We start from the raw sequence: 16,297 nt of genomic DNA on the forward strand, positions 1-16,297 counted from the left end.
ATGTTCATAACAAAGTGAATGTGCTAGGAGAATGCCGTTTCCCCTGACAACATTTCCTGCTCATATCGTTCGTGAGTATTCAAAATTAATTAGGGTTTGCGCTGAATTTTTTGAGGCGTAAATGTCGTCTTTGGGTGACCGAATAGTACCGTTTTCATTAAAATCTGTAACACAAAAATTTTAAAACATTTCTCATTCCAAGGAACTTTTTCAGAAACGAAATCCACTAAGTAAATTCAATTTGGGCGCCACAAGATGACAAAAGCAACCAAGACTAACAATGAAATCTACGAAGTGAGTTGGCAAAAGAAATAAATAAATTCGAGCGCTTCCAGTAGACACGAAATCATCAAATTTGTCCATCAAGGTGAACAAATATAGCAGGTGAACATATTTCTGTCTCATATTCGGACAGTTGATAGCAAATGCTTCGCCGAGAGAAGCTCTGCGAGGCACGTAACTAATTTATTTATGTATTTCTTAGTCGCCGCATTCACACAAAGGACCCTCGACTGCCACTTTTTCCATGTCCTGGCCACAGGCACATTAGCCGCAACGGATGTTGGCCTTTTCATGCTCAGTTGGGCACAAAGGAGCGGGGTCTTTGCCAGGCAAGAAATGTTTTTGGGGCAAACAAGTGGGCAGTCGTCGGCTGACCGGCCGAAAGAGAAACGTCAATAAATTCATATGAAGTTATCTCTTCCAGACAGCTTAATGCGTTTTTTTATGGCCTAATCTAGAGTCAAATTTCTCTGGCGCTGCGCTCCAGTGGAGCCAAGTCCCAGCGGCTCCGTAGTCAAATTCACGGACTCACCTCGTTCAATCTGCGAAGAAAAGGGGCAGAAAACAGGGGTAAGTGCGGGGCTCAATCATTGGATCACTCGAAAGTGGCAGGGGTATCTATGGCAACTATCCCGCATATGCTGACTGCTGCTGTCGGCCGTTTGATGAACCCAATAAAGCCGAACACGAAGTGCCACTCAGGCCCAAATGACAGCCGAAATGTTAAATAAAATTGAAGGGCCCCGGGCCCTCGGAAGTATCTTATATTGAATCCTGGCCGCCCAGGAGGGTGCTTCCCATAAAAAAGATTAACGCCGGGCGGAAAAGTGGGTCAGAGTGCCGTGTTTGACATGGAAGTTTTCCGTGGAGGAACTCCGTGTGCTTGCCTAGTCACCTGGCTCTAGGATGTTTATTTTAAGCCCCCCAATAACTGCCTGCGTCTCCTCTGCAATTGGATTGCATTTCGGCTGTTGCATTATTTATAGTGCTTCGTGCTTTATTTTTTATGCTCTGGCATACGTGATTTTGCATAAATTCCCGCCCTCCGCTGTTTTCCTTGTCTCCCTCTTTCGGCTTAGCTCCCTCTTTCCCCTCCCGATTTCCGATTTCCCTGCAGTTTTCCACTCCGGATTTGCATTCGCCGTCGTGCACATGGAAATCGCTTGGGCCCCGGATCCGGAGTTCTTTTGTTATTTATGCGTCGGCTGCCACGGCAGACAAAAATCCCTGGAATAAATGTACTGAAAACGAAAGGCGATAATAAATAAGAGGGAGCTCAATAAAGATTGAGCAGTACTTTTGGAGCGGAGCAATTAAAGGCCAACATCAACCCATTAAGCGCTTATGAGCATAATCTTTAAATGCCTTGGGTGCAGGAATGTAGAATGGGTTGCAGAAAAATTTGTACTTTATAAATCTGATATCTTAGTTTTCGCACTGGAAAAACTATAACACTTATTGTAGTTATCCATTCGGTTTCTATTTATAGGCTTTTAAACAGCTCTGATATAAAAAGCCTTGTCGTCAAGGCTTTGTTCTGCGAACAGCCAAAAACAATATCAACTGACATCTGAAATTTCTGCTTCTATTTTTACTTATCTTGTTTAATAATTCGCTCTATTTAACTACTTTATCATTGTTCCAACGGTTAATGAATGAATTCGGCGTGGTTTTCCGAACTGGATCCCATCAATATTAATAAGCCTTCATGTCCTTATCGATAGTCAGCTTGAATTGACCCGAAATAGTCCTGAGGTTAATGCACTCCTCGCTTGCGAGTTGCTTAAGATCACCTCTCCGGGCTTTTCAGGTGCGTTGAATTAGGGCACTAATCAGATTCGCACGGCAACGGAGGTGGGACAGGTTAGCCAGGTGTTGTGCCAACATTTGCAGGTGTTGGCCGGGTCAACTTGAATAACAAACGCCGGGCCTAAGCGCACGGGACAGACCCCCAGAAGAGGAGCGGGTAATGTGGGCGTGTCGGGGCTGTCTTCTGTGTTTATCAGCGCATAAATACTAAAGCAAATGTACTGTTAACTCGTATTTTCCACACAAAGTGTGAGTGGAAACAGGTGAAGCGGGAGTGTGTGCCCTGTTAACTCCACCAACCTCAGAAGGAGAGGCCCAACTTGAAGACAGGATAGTGAACTAGAGGAGAACCCTTGTTGCTAAAGCATTACGTAACCTTAAACGCGACCATAGGAAAGGTGAGACCTCCGCTGTACAGCTAACTGGGAAATTGTGTAAATAAACAGTATTAAATTTTCTGCTTGACGGCTAATAGAACGGCGGACGGACAAGCAGCCCCAGTTGCTGCCGCAGAGTATCGATTCCTTCGAAGGACTCCAACTCCCGAGGGCACAGGACCGCCAGATGATAGAGCTGAACTCAACTTCTAACTAAATTTACAACAACTTAAGCCATAAAAATTGAAACGATAGCCGTAAAAATAAGGCTACATTGATGGCCGCCTACACAGGGCAAACTTTTCTGAAAAAATTCAATTAAATTAGGGTTCTTTTATTCACACAAATGTTTAAACTTCTGGGTTCCAATTGATGACTATGAACATGTCTCAAATTGGACCGAGAATCATTGTTAAATAAATGAGTGCAGGGAAATAACTTATGTCCCCCGACTCAGAAAACTTAAATGTAAATTAAGCGCTGGTTTTTCCCTCTGTGCACCACCCACTCTTTCCCCCCTCCCCCTCTTCCACTTTCTACATATTTCCTTATTCCCAGCTTGCTATCTGCTACCCAGCAGCCGAACCATCAGGTGGGCGTCCTTGGAGAGAAGGAGGGGTTCGAAGGGGGCGTGGCATCTGCTGATGCTGCGTCTTGGTTGGGCGCCACTTAACGCCACTGACAGCCGGTCTCGTTCCCATTTCCCCGTTTTCTATCCCATGCAAAAGTTCGTTGGGGGCCGACCGTTTTCTTTTCCTTTCGCTTCCCACGTTGTTTTCCTTCGAGGAGCCCGGCGCTTGGGCAACTTTCACGACACGGAGTAGGCGAAAAAGTTTTCCCCTGCGTGGCTGCGAGGCTGCCACATGAGGCAGCATGAATCCCACTTTCTCAGACCCTCGTTCGCCAGGGACGTGTGGAGGATCTGGTTGCTGATGTGTGCCACTGTCTTAATTTGCACCCGATGCTCAAAAAAATCACCCAGTACAGAGGTCTCTGCAAGGTAAAGGCTGCTTGAATCGGAATCAGAAAAAGCCTATTGCCGAATCAGTTGAAGAAGTAACAAACTGACAGAAGTATTAAAGAGAATTAAATTTATCAACAGAAACTCATAAAACCACATAAGCTCCACATGTCTACGAGTTGAAAAAAGGGAGAGAAACAAGGCACCTTTTCTTTAAACTTCTAGATATATTAACCCCTAAATCAGTAGGCTTCAAGTTCTTCAGACTTATGTTGATATACTTCCTTTTAAAGAGGTATTTTCATTGATGCTCCCCTCTCATCACTTCGCACTGTGACACGCAAATTTAAACCAGGCCCGTCTTGTCCAATTTTTGCAGCCTGCTTTTCGGCGCACACTCACTCCGCCGGCACACACACTCATGCATACACAGAAGGGGAGAAGAGTTCTCACACACACCCACTTTAGCAGCCAGCTCTTCAGACACGCATATGCAAGGACTTAGTTTTAACCCGGGGCTATCAAATCTTGTAGCTGACATTTATGCGAGTCTAAGTTCTATTAACGTACTCCCCAGCACCCTCCCCACCCCCTCCTCTTCGCCTGAGTGTGTGTGCGGGTATCCTTAGCCATTCACCAGTGCAGGAGTGTGTGTGAGTGGGGCCGTGTGTGCGTGTTGACATTGATTGCGTGCGTGTTGCTGACAGTTGTCCGTACAAGCTTAATGGCAGTGCGATTTTAATTGAATAATATGCAGCCCCCGAACCGAAGCCCAATTCCCCACACTCGCATCGCAGGGAATCCGAAGTCCTTTCAGGACCCCTCCCTCGAGGACAAACAAAGACGATCCCGGCAAGTCGGAGTCGTCGGGGTCCTGTGCATATGACATGGCCGTGTTTACTTTGACTCAGGCTCAGACCCAGACTCAGACTCCCCGTGCTCCGCCCTGCCCTCTTGGCCCTTACTAGCCGTGTCCCTGCTGGCCAAGATTTAGTAGCGCCATAATTGTCAATGGGCCATTAGGACGATGTCCTCGCCCCCTGCGGTTCCGTCAATCACTCAGCCGTAAGCCTCAGAGATGGCCGCGTGATGGAAATTATTGTTATTACCTTGCCACACAGGATTAATTTGTCATTAATATGCTTCATTTCTTATTGCGGATTTATTCGGGGAGAACTTAGAATTATTGTGCAAACAAGTCTAAATATTCATATCATGACTTAATATATAAAGTCAATATTTCGGACAAAAATATGAAAATGTTATCGCACTCTCTTTGTTAATACTAATAGGTCTCCAGTTATTTTCTCCGTGTAAACACAAAGGGCGACCCCCACAGCCAATCACAACTTTCGCTCTGGTCACGCACTCATCTTTGATTCATCGATGGTTATGAAGTTCGCCAGAAAGCCGCTCATACTTTTATTGACATCGGAGGCAAACAAAGCGGAAGTCATCTCCATCCCGATTCCATTATGACTTTGCGGATGCGTGCGGGAATTATGCTCGCATGAAAAATCGATAGATTATTGTGTTTAATGTATACACAGCTCGTCTCGTATTATTATGAATTACTGCCGGACCAGCGACTCCGAGTTGACAGGTCATGCGTTAAAGTTGACTCCGATGCCGGACACAGGCATTCCAATTAAACCTGCAGACCTCCCCACAAATATTTGCGATGTTTGTGTTTCGGGAGCCATAAATTAAATTAGATTTCAATTAGGCGTTTGCCGCAAACAAATATCGGAGACAATTAGTTGCTGCATGTCTGCAGAATGTGTTGAATGCCGCAAATTAAAGGAAGGTGACGCCGAATCGAGGGTTTCGGAGGCCATAAAATTAATTTGAAGCAAAGTCCTTGGCAAACAGAGCAGAGAAGGGGCGCCTTTCACAAAAGACAGATGCAGTTTATGCGACTCCTCACGTTCGAAAGCATGAGCCAGCAGAAATGTCATTCGGATGGCAGCTCAAAATATGCAAAAATAAAATAAGAAAATCCAGGACGAGGGCAGGGGAAAACATGTAGAAAGAAATTGAAAACGGAAGGAAGCACAAAACGAAGAAAGCAGGAGCAAAAAACAAACAAGCGCATGACATGCAAAACAGGCAAACAAGCAACGAGGCCCGAGGCTCGGGGGGAAAACCTGGGTGGCTGGGCGGTAAAGTGGGTGGGCGGGGGTCACCACCCGGCGGGGAACAACTGAAAATGCGCGGATAAGCGAGGCGTGCTCACCGGAAGCAGGAGCACTGTACGGAGAAAAATGTCACCGAAATCGGGCATTTTTCGGTAGTTCAGAGAATCGACCCAAAATTAAGAAACAATATTTTATCCAGATCAATAACGAATCGGAACTCCAAAGTTGTGAAGAATACATATATTTTGTATTATTATTACTTCATTTTTGCACTGTGCATCTGCGAAAAAACAAGCAAAAGGACCGGTTACAAGGACCAATGTAGCAGTGGGGGAATGAAAGATACCGAGATAGACAGACACACACATAGCGAGACTTCAAAATGGGGGACTGACAAAAAACTGAGTAAAGTGCCCAACGTCGGAGCTTATACCCTCCTTCGAAATGGATACATGGACTCTTGGCTGGGAGACTACTCTTAGTCTGCTTAGCATAACTTAAACTTTTGAAATATTATCCCAGGATTTGTCCAACCCCGAGCGAACCATACGAGCTCATATCAATAAAGCGATTTATCACGAATTTTCAGAGATAGCAATAAGCTTGTGTGGAACGGGAGGGGGTATAAGATGCCCTTATTTATTGTTGCTGGAGAACCTTTAACAGCTCTTTATTCGTAGAATACTTCAGAGTTACACAGAATTTGAACTTGTAGCCACCGATGAGAGAGGTTCGTCGGAAGTTTGTAGTGAGTGCTCCAGACTGCTCTAAAACGTTTAAAGCCTCTGAAACCGGAGAAAACAAGCAGGTTCTTTTATTTCCCATCGATACCTTTGGCTCCCTCGAGCATTGAGCGCTGAATTGAGGCCAGGGAATTCGCCAGGTAATTTCATTGTGTGTTCGCGCTCCATTCAAACAGCACCGCGGAGCAATTAGACCCAGATTTGCAAACGGCATTGCGAATAACGCGCACGTAAAACTGCGCGAGTTCCTAAATAGCAGAAGGGCACCGCTGGGGCGCAGGACGTGGGGGCGTGGCTGAATGGGGCGGGTGGCAAGAGCACAATGTCGGAGTGGAGGCTCGCAACAAGGACATCAGCCGCGAGCTAAATGTCGTCGCAAGTGCGAGTGCAGCCGACCCAGCGGAGGAGCAAGTCGTTGGGCCAGGTGTTGTCCCCCGAGCTGCCCGTTTTTAGGAACCCGCCCGGCACGCGCCAATTGATGCGATGAATGCTCATAACGAGCTGCGGTGCACGGAGAAAAACCGAGGGCACCCTGGCTAGTTTCGAACTAATTGAAAACGTGATGAGATTCTCAACAGTGTGTTTTTATAGTTTTAATATTGGAGAGATCCCCATGACGTATTTTACAGAAAATGTTTTGAAGTGTGGCACTTTGTATCAACTCTTGATTTTTTCCTCTTGGTGCAGCAGGTGGCGAGTGCACCTCGGGCGAGGTGGCATGTTGCGCGGGGGCCGCTGAAACAATGCTGAAAATCAATAAAAACCATTAAAATGCAGCCAAGGCTGACGGCGCTGCGGAATGTGAAGTTCAAGCAGCAAGGCTGAGGATGGGGATCGTACTTTCTGGTTGCGTGCTTGGAGCCGGAGTTTCGCCCTCTATAAATAGAACCCAATGGCATAATTGGCGACGCCGCGGTTTTCCTGCCAAATCGATGACAAAACGCAGCCAGCAAGGTCGCCGCAAAAAATGGTGTTCAAAATTCAGGGCAGAAAATACATTAAATTTATGGCGTGGAGCTTGTCGAGCTGCATGAATTATGTGCGAGGAAACCTGACGACACACACGAATGCAAATCGGAAACTAAACTCGACGCAGATTTATGGGGTACACACATAGCAGGGGGAAAGCCACAGGAATGGCCGAGGAGTTTGCGGAAAGTGTTCCACAGAAAGTTACGAAATTTAAAATTTAAATTTCAATAAACGCCCAGTTTCACATTTTGGCATTTAACCACTTCCGAAAGGCCACGTTGGGAAACCTATCAAACTGACTTCCTGCGTATAAAATTTAATATTTTTGCCGCACATCGCAGAAAGAGTGCAAATCCGTGTTTGCATATTCGGAGTCGAGGCACTCGCACTGACCACAAAACGCATTCGATTAATAAATAAAGCCAATTTGCATACCCAAAGCTGGGATGTCGGCAAAAGTCCCATGTATCCGTATCTTTGGGCCACGGACCCATCAATCATGCAGTACGTTTGGCTATTTCACATGCATCAGCCACACTCGGATACACTTTAATATGCACAGACAATTTTCAGATAACCATTCCGCACAGACACACAACATTTATATTTATGTGGCCCCACCACCGAAAAAGTGGAGATATTTTTATTGAGCTGGCGCCTAAATTAATTGAAGAAATAAATATCGCAAATTTCGGCCACGCCGTGCATAAAGATTATGCTAGATTGATAAGGCCGATAACCGAAAGCCAATTGAACAGCCGAAAATTCCAGCCAGCTTTTCGACTGCAAGATACTATAATTTATTTGCTCTTTATCCTAGTTTAATTTCCAAACAAATTAGCCCGCGGGTGCATAGACTCGTTGCCCAGCTTATTAACCCCACCGAATTTTGGTTTTATTTATGTGCCAGACCTTTTACCGAAACACCAGTTGAAAAGCAGCTATGGCAAATTAGCAGAGAAAATGGAAATGATGCGCGAATGTAAACAATTTGTTATGGCCAAATAATGGCATCCATATCACTGTTTATGAGGGCGAATAAATATGTTCGCACTTTGTATTTATGCGCTTTAACCATTAAATGATCGAATGGGTTCCCTGACATTGGGTGTAAACAAAAGGCAAGCTGCAACACTTTTCGAATCAACGCTGATTGGTAATAGGGCTTGAATAAATCATTTATTTCTGCCACAAAGAGTCAAGTAATATCAATGATTATTTGCATGAAGTATTTATAAATAACTATTAATTTATTTGCAGAATTGTGCTGTTGACTTCAATTCAACCCGTTAGCAACGAAAAAATCGCTCTCGGCTTTTATTGTTCGCTATTCGCTGATATAATTCACACATTCTGCGCTGGGCGCAACCGATAAATAAGTAATTAAAGCGCCTAAATAAATAATTACGCCGACATTAGTGAGGCCTGTGGGCGTTGTCTGCATTCCGAGAGCAGCCAATCTGCAATATTATCCCCATTAACCATTACTCCAGTTTTGGATCAGAAGCGGAAAATATATTATACGGAAAGGTAATCGGGAGAAAAGAATTGCCTTTACCCTGGAAAATAATGTAGTCAACGATGCTTGCATAAATATATAGAGTATTTCTTTTACAATACTTTTCTTGCTATTTTGACTAGATTTTAAAACTTGTATAAATAAAAACCATTGATACCATTAGTACAGCGTTCAATGTGTTTGGTTTAGATCTACAACCAGCCATATAAACACAACCTATGAGCAACCAGCCCTAAGCACATTAGGAAATTTTGCACTTAAGGCCAAACAAATCACGAAGCCATTAATTTTTATTAACAAAATCTCGGCTGAGCAGTTCCGAAAGTCAAGAGCTAAGCGCCATGATTTGACCAGTGGAAAAAAGAACGACATGCAGACCTTTTGATAGGAAAAAGAAGCCAAATAAAAGCAAAGACTGCGAACACACAAATAGAAAAAGAACTCGGCCCGAAAATGTGGGCTTATCAGTAACGTAATTAACCAGCGATAAGGAGCAGCCACGCCCCCTTCAGCCCCCTGCTGCCCCTTATCCGCCGTTGTTGTTTTTGGGGAGCAATGAGTGGGACGAGCGATAAGCGCAGTCCTTCTTTTTCTCTGTGTAGCCCCATTGAGCATAGTTTATATCAATTTAGATTTGAATTTAATTTATTTACACAGCCGCATGTGTGAGCGGGGGTGTTTATTTTCGTGCTGGATGGTCAGCGGTGATAGAAGCGTTAGTCACCGAGGAGAGATGATAAGAGGTTCGTTTTGGGGGCTGCACTTCCATATTTCGGACCAAACAATAATTATTATTCTTTATGAGAAAGTCTATATCTAAGTCTTTTTTTTTTGTTAATCAGAAGGCGCTGGGAAAGTTTTATTTTCTGTTATTATTTTAAATTAAGACAGTAATTATGACCCAGTTTTAAACGTGATGGTGAAGATAAAAACTAGAGATAAAAGCTAAAAGTTTGTGGAGTGACGACAACAGTTTACGAGAACCTAAACTTTGAGTCACTAGTTGCTCGAGTAATGAAAACGAAAGTAGTCAAACACCACGATTTCTAGTCCATACAAGTGCCCCGGCCATCTGCTGATCGATTAAAGCAGTTCTCTGCGTGGCCCTTTAATTAACTGAGCCAATTAGTTGGGGTTGCATTAGCGCGGATTACGCATACGCCCAGTGCGCCAAACGGAATGGAGCCGCGCTCAATCGCATTGTTTCGCGAAATCTCGCAGCTGACACTCGCAGATACTGTGGCTATTTGAGGGAAGCAGCTGCAGCTTGACATTTTCCTGGTCTCATCCCATTGACTGTGGCATAACCATAACTGCAGCTTGTGTGCACAAGTGATCGGAGTTGGAAGAGCAAAGCTTTTAATTGCCTGCCGCGCCTGATTACCTTCTTGTTGGCAGTTTATAAAGCTAACAAATGGTATAAATATAGCCAAGTTTAACAACTTGCATGCCATATACTTCATCTGGCGCTTTAGCTCGCAGTGCTGCGTCTAATTGCATGCCAAAGTCGATTACAATTCAATTAGCACACGCCGCGAACTCTTCGCAGTTGTCTGGCTAACACACAATCAGGTAGTACAAGATGTCTACAATTACGTGCTCTGCCGGGACGAACGAAATCGGGTGGCTTGTATGCAATTAGCCATCAAGAGCGCAGTGGGCAAACACTCGCGGCTGTCTTGCCAGACATCACCGGTGATTAATGGGTCTGCGGGGCAAGCCCCATCACGATTGGCCGCCCATAATGCACCCTCGAGACAGGAGGACAAGGATCCACTCGAAGAAGCTCCAGGGTCTGCACTTAGCCCGAACATGTTTTCGGCTTCGGCCCGACCCTGCTAATGCCTAATCAAAACATAAACAATCCGGCCAGAAAGGTGGTCTGCAATTTAATTAATGAAAAGCCAAAACACTTGAGCATCTCCTCGGGTCGGAGGACGCTGCCCTGATTTATGCCGAATGACTTCTGTGACGTCGGGTTGGGTCCACTCGGCCCCAGTCAAGTGTGTACGATTTGGCTAATAAAAGACAATGTGTCTGACTCGAAGTTTCGACAGCCCCAGGCCGAGTCCTTGAGTCGAGCGGTTAACTATCAACAGGGATTGAGTTCGGTTTCGGAGTTCATCAATTTACGCAAAAGATATAATTTACCTACGAATTATTTAAGACAAATTTGGGTTCTATTACCGAGACATTATGGAACGATGTGGCTTCGCTCCGGTTATTCCACTTAACTTACTTTAATAGTGATTAGCTATCATTTTAGAGTGTAGCCAGCTTTCAACGAGTTGCTAATCTCGGCCGCCACTCACGTGTCCACCTCTAATCAATTTGTATATTCGTCAGAGGCCGCTTTCATGGCTTTAATTACTGGTCATTAATCATAATTGAAAAGAGAGGCGTGTTTTCGTTGCTTCGGCAGGCCAAAGTTCCCTGCTTCTGACCGCTGCGTATGCCGATTTCCCCGGGAAAACTTTTAAAAGCTGACTGGGCAAAGAGGGCCGAAGTGCCAACAGCAGGCCGCAGATGATCCAGTTGATTGGAGCCAGTCAAGGCTGCGATGAGCTGCGGGCTTAAATTCGCAATTATGTCGTTTTAATAAACAGAGACCCGTGGCCGTAATTGCCCAGATGCCGTGGAGAGTCCGGGGACTCTGTAACCGAAAGCCGTAACCGAGACCCGGAGGAAACTCAAGGCGCAGCGATTGAGCAGGACCATCAATAATGTGCGTGACACAATGTTGCCAAAGGCTCGGAGCGCCCACTGCGTATACGCAATGCGGCAGGAGATGGATGGCAGGATCAAATGGTATTTCGCAGCATGTTAAGTGGATTGTTTACGTCTCCGGAGCGTGTGTGTGTACTGTACTTCGAATGGGGCAGGGAGGCAGGTGGGGAGCAAACTTAATTGCAGGCATTAATTATGCGCAAAATTAAGATATATTGTGCACTGGAGTTAATGTTCGGTTATTACTGCTAACGGCCAGGCGCTGCAATTTGAATTAATTTTTCCGCATTCAGGCGGCTTAATTAGTTTTTTATGAATTGCAGCACACAGCCGATTATGTGTCAATACTGAATTCTATAGCCTGTTGTTCGCCCCGGTTTCTCTGGCACGCTGCACAGTAAAATGAAGTCAGTAATTAATCTTCTTTCAACAGACCGCAGGCTGGGCACCAAAGTTGGTTTTAATGAAATTATTGCCAACTGGTGCACTGACCTGAAAGCCTTTCCAGGTCCCGGCTTTTCGATCCCATCCAATCTGGGCTGCCGGCATTTTGAATACATTAATGCATGCGAATTGCACGGAGCTAATTACGTTTTTAATTATTGTGCGGCTTAAGGGTAACAAATCCAACGTTGCCTTTTCATTTTAATGCAAACATATGCGTGGCATTAAATAGGTTAAGGGATTTTGACAACAGCCAATGATTAAGCACAAATGAGATGGGAAAATAATTCAATAACCGGTTTAACGGATAAATGGTAAAGCACGTCTGCGTACATTTAAAATTGCTAAACCAATTTATAAAACATCTGATCTCAGATTAAAATTTATCCTGCGGCCGAACAACAGAACATTTGTACTCGAAAATTAGTAAACTTCGCTACCCCCTTAAATTGATTATAGTTTACGGCAAATTGAAATGGAAATTGCTCCAATCTGCCAAGGAAAAGCCAGGATATCTGCCAACCCAAGCTGCTTCTCAATTATTGTTTCGCATTATTTATTTATGCCGTTTTTCAAATGCGTTCTGGCTGCAAACTGTTGCACCGCCATTGTTGCAGTCCGCTCATCTGGCAAATAAATGCAATTTGATGAATCAAAGGACGCCAGTTCCCAGGGAAGAGGGTGAGCAGGGGGAAATTGAATTCTCATTGTGTGGCGAGGCCCGGGGCTTTGTGAAATTGACTTTCAAGTTGAGATTTCGCTTGGGTAAATCTGGTATCATAAATCAACAGGGCCAAATTGGGTCGGCAAGGGGATAATCAGGAAAAGGCTCTTTCGCCCGCTCCTCTTTAAATTTGACTTATCACGGACTGCAAATCCTTGAGATTTCTCATTAGCCGTGGCAACTAATTAACATAAGTAATTTGCTTAATGGCCACTCAAAGGCAGACTCCTCAAACTTCCACTCCAGTGAAAATACCTGGAAGCCATGCTCGTTTATCAGGGCTGCAGAAGAGGAAGGTACAAACAAATAGCAGCAACAAACGGAAAAGCCCCGAACAAACAGAAAACACATGCAGCCGGAAAATCCCAGGCTTACATGATGGATTTCCCAATAGCGGGCATGAACTAATATTTTGTAAATAAAAAGCTAGCGGCCGCCTCGTCTTCTTTTCGCTGTTTTTGTTTCGGTGGCTGATAGCGTTTGGGGACGGAAATTAAATTTGGCCACGTTAATTGCCTCGATTAGAACTTTTCGGCCATTACGATAAGCGTGGGCAGCAGCCGCGCAGACAATGGAAGAGCGACTAGCCCGGCTGACCTGTCTTTAGTTCCTCGGCCGGAGAATTATTAATTAATTAAAAGCTTGTTAGGGTGTCGCTTTGGCCAGACTCGGCGTATGCGCAATGTTGGCTAGGACAAACAACGGGGAACGGAGAGCGGAGGAACTGACGCAATGTGCAAAACAATAGTTTACTTTATATTTCCGCCGTGCCTGCTGGCATTTTGAGACCCATTGTTGCGGGTTGTCGCCTTTGATTTGAGCGTTCCGCTTGTTTTGCAGCAGCAGCCACCCCGGCGTATGAGCAATATTCCGGGCAGACAATGCAGTGAATGCAGAAAACTGTCGACCGTATTACGCACACGCCCCATTGTGCCGGCCATTCTTCCTCGAGAGTCAACTTACAATAGATGAAAGAGCAGCAGCTCCGGCAGTCGGAAAGTGTGTCACTCAGACATCCCCGCCTTAATGCTTTAAGCTGGCCAACACGTGTGCCCACGTGGCCGTGACTCACTTTAAGTGACGGCCTGTAATTAGTGTAAGTGCCCGCCCAAATTGTCCCGCCATCTTTTGGCAGCACTCTCGTTTCACTTTTCATGTTCAAGGATGCGCGCGGCAGTTGTTGCAACAGCTAAGAATATTTTAAACAATCGCCAGGGCTGCTGGCGACTTAGGGATACCTTGTGCGTTCGTTTTCCCCCTCGGAAGTCCAAAAATATTTTGTTTGGATGCTTGACAAGTATTATTCTTTTGCATTTCCTTGATTTTCGGCATTGGGTAGTAATGGGTGTTTTTTCTTTCTGAATAGTAAGTACAAAAGTTACAAACTCTCACTTCGGCACACCCTTATGATGGGTACTCGAGCTCTTCCTAAAAACTTGGCCCAGTCGACGGCTCCCCCAAAGCCAGACCAGAGCCACTGGTATGCTGAGTTTTATTTGGTTTCGGGCAATTAAGCTTGTTGTTCTGCAGTTAAGTGTAAATTTATACACAAAAGCCGCACCCGCACGTCGGGTGCACATCTGTCCGGAGGTAATTTGGCCAACTTTTAAGACAAAGCTGCTGCATTCGTCCCGAAGCGATGCCAAATCGGCAGCACCTGCGACACGGCACATGCCTCACAAGCCCGTAACCTAACTGAATTATCAAATCAAGCGGTTGTGACTTTGTAATTTGATTAGCTATGCCGGCTGAAGTGCTTGTGCATATCAGTAGCAGTAGCAGTAGCTCGAGGGCCCTCGAAAGGGAGCAGTGTATTCCCACAGAGCGCTGACGGGAAAACTACTGTGTACGTCACTTAGTGCAAGTGGCACCTATTTATTTCCCCTTGCTCTAGGTCAATCAGCCGTAATGCCCCAAGACGCGCTGGGTAATCCAATTAATGCCTGCCTGCCATAAATCTATATTTAAATCTCCGACAAACACTGGCGATAACACAGATCGTCGGCAGATCGGCGTTGAGGTGCCAAACAAAAGACGCGGGGTAAACAAATCCAGAACAATATTGGACTAGAGACTTACACTGGGTCATCGACTCCCCGCACTCTCACTTTTGCTGGGGATTGGGTGGATCGAATCTGCTTTCTTCTCGAAGTCGTTTGCATAAATTGTGACCTCACAAAGTCGTCGAACAGGTGGCAAGTGTCGTACAAATTACTTTAATAATAGCGCTGGCGTTGGGAAATATCTAAAAGAAAACTGCACTGGTTTGTCCAAGATTTTTGGATGTTGTTTCGACTTTCGGCCTATGTATTTATTCTAAGCACTTTTCCATTCAAACTTATGTAGACACACGCAAAGATTTGCCGATATTTATTTTTGTTTTGCACACACTAATAGCATTGAATTTTTCATTTATTTCAAGTAGCACAAGCAGACATAATTTTTCCTTATTTCTGTGGGTATTTTCATTTGAATAATTCCTGAATATGTTTTCACTTATTTATTTTGATTTCAAGTGGTTTGAATTTTTTGAATTCTGTGCCTAATTTTCCTCGTTCTTCTTGTGGTAGTTGCAATAGAACTTGAACATATCAGCACTTTCTTGTTTGCTTAGCCTTTTAATGGTTTAAGTTATTTGAATTCTGCGGGAGGCTGTCAGGAATTCAGGAGCCGAATTGCGTACAAACTGCGGAGCCCGACGATTGATTTCGACCCGTCCGTCCGCCTTTTCGGTAAAAGTTTAACTGGAAACGCGACCGCCGACCTCCGAGCAGCGAGTGCCGAGCGGCTCGCAGAGAGCCTCGTACCTGTGCGGCCTTAACAGTGGTCGGTTTATCCGATTGCTGCACGGCATAACAGCGCGCTCTCTCTCTCACGCACACAGCTGCGCGCCGTTATCAGCGGCCATTCTTTATCACTGTGTCAGTGGGACGCTCTGACTCTCACTCTCCCTCTCTCTCTGCTTTGCAGGGCGGGGAAATTCAGCTGGGAAACGAGAGAGCGCCCTCTGTTAGCAGCGGGGAAAATCTCGGCCAGAGAACTCTGCTCTGGAAAATCGCATGCGAGAGCCCAACTTCGCTTGGGAACATCGGGAAAGCGGAATACAGAATACTGAGGGGAAAAATCAAGAAAGTTAAGCTATTAAATATTGGCAGTAGCTGTAGCAATAGTCAAATATTTGCCATATCGCACTGACAGCTTGCATGCTGTTTGCTAAAAATTTTTACCTTTATTTACAAATAATTAACTCACTTCGTTTAAACACCTGCCGTTTGAGAACTACATTTACACACCTAACTCAGTCGTAAAAAAGTGTATCTACCTCACCATAACTTAATTATATTGGAAATTAACTACTAATCTATAAGTTTTCCATGTGAAAGGAAAGCTGGGAACTTACATCTTGATGTTGTTGTCGTGCTACAAAAACAAAATCAGTAAGTATCTCTAGGCCAATATGCCCATTTACAATGTGTTAGCGACTGGGTCATAAATAAATATTAGCCAACTACCTTGCTTACAAAAGTCAATTTGAGTGAATAATTAACTCATTGTTAAATGTAGTTTTCAATATTGGCAGACGCTTGTGTGCATATTTAAG

General features: G+C 44.8%; 1 protein-coding gene across 1 annotated transcript in view; it reads right to left on the reverse strand.

The window, feature by feature from the left end:
* LOC108086785 (5-hydroxytryptamine receptor 1) overlaps nt 1–15,459 on the reverse strand; it is a 47,584-nt gene extending 32,125 nt beyond the window's left edge. The window contains exon 1 of the mRNA XM_043209049.1: nt 14,776–15,459. The gene's annotated coding sequence lies outside the window, so the exon portion shown is untranslated. The remainder of the gene's footprint in view (nt 1–14,775) is intronic.
* Nucleotides 15,460–16,297: the final 838 nt, after the last annotated feature.

Source organism: Drosophila ficusphila, unplaced genomic scaffold (genome assembly GCF_018152265.1).
Source record: "Drosophila ficusphila isolate 14025-0441.05 unplaced genomic scaffold, ASM1815226v1 contig_791, whole genome shotgun sequence".
NCBI classification, from domain to species: Eukaryota; Metazoa; Arthropoda; class Insecta; order Diptera; family Drosophilidae; genus Drosophila; species Drosophila ficusphila.